The 4419-nt window shown below is 33.5% G+C and overlaps 1 long non-coding RNA gene across 1 annotated transcript; it reads left to right on the top strand.

The window, feature by feature from the left end:
* The first annotated feature begins 3174 nt into the window (after positions 1–3174).
* On the top strand, positions 3175–3835 carry LOC132048191 (uncharacterized). The gene is made up of 2 exons (XR_009412927.1): positions 3175–3269; positions 3550–3835. It is a non-coding gene; the product is annotated as an uncharacterized LOC132048191 (long non-coding RNA).
* Positions 3836–4419: the final 584 nt, after the last annotated feature.

Genomic DNA, 4419 nt, shown 5'->3' with positions numbered 1-4419 from the left:
AATATTTTTTATTGTATGTATATTATTTGTATGTCCAATGTAGCACTGGACATATAATGACATACCAACTAGTCATAACACGTAGATAGACACCTTAAATTGGCCTTAACTGGCGAGTAAACACACCAACTTAGAGAATGTGCATCAAGACACCTTAACTTGGTTTAAGTTGGCTCCGAAAGCACCCCAAACTTTGAAAATCCACATCTAAACACGACTAAATTTAAGTTTTCTAGAAGAAGATATATAGGGAGATAAAAAGAGAGGGACGCAAAGAGAGAGTAGGCTAGGAGTGTTTTAAAAGACGATTTCGAGGTGAGGTGCACTAAAAAAAGCATCGAGACATACTAGTGGGACGCAAGTATTGTGCAGTGTAAGTCCCAACATTTTGGCGTCCGTTTGGAGCATAAGCCCTAAAAAAAAAATTAAAAAAAAATAAAAAAAAATTGGAACCAAATTCGCTTTACCTTTTTTTTTTTAATTCTTAGATACTTAAAATTTAACTCATAATCAATTCTCAAACAAAAGAAAAAAAACTCAAAAGTAAAAGACCACTTCTAATTGTTTATCCTAATTTCACAATTCATTTGTTGTTGGCGCTTTATCTACAAAGTGCTAACTACAAAAGCAAGAGCTCTAACATACTTGCTCTGCTTCGACGTATGCAACTTTCTTCTGCTTTATTTTAAACAAGCTATTTTTCTTGCTCTCTTTAGTATTTGGTTTAGAATTTTCTTTTGGTGACAACCTAGTTTTATTATTCTGAAGTCTCTATTCCAAAAAAGAAAAAAAAGTTGTATATGTATGGTATTTGTGATTTATTTTCTAGTTTTAGGTTATGATTGTATGCATTTGTCAATTTCTCAATTCAATTTTAACCGTCCCCTGTACCCCTTTTCCTTCAGTGCACTGAGATGTAATATATTGTATTTGTGCCTGATTTAACTTATAGAAATTATAGTCCAACTCTAATCTAAAATTTATCTCCGAAATTGAAATACCTATGCATAATAATACTAATAGAACTTACTTTTCAGAAGAAAAAAAACTTAAAACTTTTCGGAGGCCTTTTAGTAAAAGACAAAAAAAGGTTTTAGAGACCCATTGGCCTATCAATGCCTTTTGACAATTAGAATGACAAGATGAGTTTGTAATTTTATATTTAATTACTATCCAGTTATTTGGGAATATGTATATATCAAAACTATGAAAAAGAAAGGGTTACATATATATTCTTACAATTAGACCATTTACTAATTAGGTAATTATAGAAACATTAATTGGTAAATTGGCAAAAATAGTAATTTGCCAGCTCAGGGTTAAATTCCAAGCCATACAATAAATCTCTTTACATGTAAGTGTATTAAACTTGAATTCATATATGTAGTGGAATACATTGATATGACAAAAAAAACCCTATTACTCGAGTTTGATATATATTTGTTATCTTTCTTTTTTTTTTTTTTTTTTGGGTGGTTGTTGTTGTTGTTGTTAAATTATACTAGTAGTTGTTTTCCTTCCTAGAAACATATATAAGCACTAGCAGAACCCTATTAGTACTCTTTCGCCTCCGCTTTCTGCTCTTCCCAGAAAGGAATCAACCTTCTTCATCTTTGATCTATACTAACTTAATAATTATTCTGCACAAAATCATGCACACTTAATGCAACTGTCGTAAATACTAATGTTTTCTTTTCCAGAGCTTTTGTACAACAATATTCTTCTACTCTGTTGCCTTGTTGGTGGACCATCAAGAATGTCAAATAACAACGACGACAACAACAACAATAACAACAATGCAGTAGCAGAAGCACATGAAGTAGGTAGTAATCGTCCTGCCTGTGCTTCATGCAAGCATCAAAGAAAGAAGTGCATTGAAGGGGACTGCGTTATGTGGCGTCACTTTCCAGCAAACAAGATGGAGGAATTTCTTGGGGTTCACAAGGTTTTTGGTATCTCTAATGTTACAAAAAAGATCAAAAGCTTAGATGATGTTGCTCAACAGGATGAAGCAATCAAGTCCTTCTTATGGGAAGCTAAGTTTTGGCAGGTAGAGGCCGACTCATAATTTAAATTTAACGACTTTAAGGTTCTCAATTTACATATATAGAGTTTACTGTTTATGACGAAGATGGTGATTGGTTCGTTAAAGACTTAATCAAAATTTAAACTTCAATTTTAAAGGTTCTATAGTGCCTAGATACATTAAAATTTTGAAATTATGAGTTTAGAATTTAGTATTTTTTGAAACTTTAATGGTTTTTATCATACATATCGGGCGGCAGAGCTATATAGATTTAAGAGTGATTAGTTGAATACCCTTCATCAGAAAATTATACTTTGTACATATAAAGGTCAAATTTTACTTTTATTAGATAGATATTAGTAAACCTTGAACATTTTTAACGAAATTTCTTAATGACAGGAAGATCCGGTACACGGGCCGTTAGGGGAATACAAGAAGTTGGAACAACAACTTAAGGAGGAACAAAGGAATAAACAGCTGCAAATTGTACAATTGCCTGATGTACCCCCTCCACCACCAACATCAGAGACAATTGGGTACATGCCCCCTTTGGCAGTGGATCAGAATAATATGGTGGCACCAAGAGAAAATAGAGCAAATAATTCCATGCATAGTAATCAGGAAGATTACAATTTGGTGAACTCAACAGTACCTAATCATTCTAATCTTTTACAATGGCATGGTGGAGAAAGCCAAGGAGCTAGTATTAGTCATGATTTGATTAATATGGTTGGTGGGGGAAACAATAGATTTGGATATGGTAATTTTCCAAGTCATTATACTAGACCAATTGTACAGATGCGTAATATTATCCCAAGGCCAGATTTTCAAGGAATTCCTCATCCTTCTGTTACTTATAATACTGGTGCTACTCATGTTCAATTACATCAACAAAGATGTTCATTTAACAATATGGATTTGGGCCAAGGAGCTAGAGGAAGGAGAAGAAAAGAACATGGTGATCAATTTGTGAGTTCAAGTTTTACTGGTAGACATGTTAGAGGAAGGGGAATTGGGCCAATTAGTACTACTTCAAGTTCGTTAGCTGGCCCAATTGTTAGACATGGTCCAATAATTTCAAGTAGTGGTTCTGGTCCTTTTGTTGACTCGAGTACTGCTAATGTGACAATGGTGAGACCAAGTGTCAATGGAAGACAAGTTGAAGATGGAAGAAATCAAAGAGCAGAAGATCTTGCAGCAGTTCTTCAAGATTTCACTAACTATAACCACAACAATTTACCAGGTAAATGTGTAACTTAATTACTATCTACTCTCTCTGTTTCAATTTATGTGAACTCATTTGACTAGAGGAGTTTAAAACTTTAAACTTGTTGCGTTAAATGGCTCATAGATATTTTGTGTAGCTATAAATCATTGCATAAAGGTAAATTATTTCCAAATATAGAAACGGATCATTCTTTTTGGCACAGACTAATAAGGAAATATGTTCACATAAATTGAAATGGAGGGAGTATAACTTAATTATTTTATGATGTTATCTTTATTTTTTCCGATTCTTGAAGGTGAACAGAGGCAACACGACTTGGAGAGCAAAGATGATTCCAGCTCCCAGAGGTTGCAACAATAATAATTACTATGCCTCAATACCAAATTAGTTAGGGCATGCCTTATATACATAAAATAAAAAAATAAAAAAAATAAAAACGTAGTTAGGGCATGCCGTATGGTTCATCCTTATCCATGATGCCTTAATAGATTATCTAATGTACTAGGAGTTCAGAATCTATGCAGACTCTAAGAGGTTGTAGTTCTTTTTGAAATAATATCCTTCCATGTGATTTAGGTCTATGTCGTCCCCTTTTAATACCATCAATCACTATGGTTTCATATCTACAAACAGATGCATCTGGAGGTCGTCCGATCAAGTCATCTGTCGAATATGATAATTTATCTGTTCTAGTATGATCGATGCACTTCTATCTTATTTTTTCCGTGGAATTTTGTGATGTCAGAAATTGTGCACAATAAGAATTTTTGTTTTGGAATCTTCGGTGGCAGTTCTTCTTTTCATTTCACACGATCTATTTGGACGATTCATGTCTGATCCAGCTACCTTTTCGTCTTTGTGTTAGTACAACACATTGCCTTCGATATATAGTTTTGGACATATACTTGTAAGCTGTAACTAATTAAAGGGTATGATTGGATTTACTATTCACCTTTTTGGTCCAACACACGGTCCTCATTGCAACAAAAGCTCGATCCAAACTTTTCACGTTACTGTTGTGTATGTATATATAAAGGTTTAATTACTATAATGACACTTAGAATCTAGAGACCACAGCAATATCGAACTTCCTATATTGTCATCAGTTGGAGCTTTACCAGAAAGCAACTTCCACATAATAAAGTGAGATAATCATTTGAAACAG

The sequence above is a fragment of the Lycium ferocissimum genome, chromosome 2, assembly GCF_029784015.1.
Source record: "Lycium ferocissimum isolate CSIRO_LF1 chromosome 2, AGI_CSIRO_Lferr_CH_V1, whole genome shotgun sequence".
NCBI lineage: Eukaryota > Viridiplantae > Streptophyta > Magnoliopsida > Solanales > Solanaceae > Lycium > Lycium ferocissimum.
The sequence above is the reverse complement of the archived record's forward strand: the minus strand, read 5'-3'. Positions and strand labels throughout refer to the sequence as shown.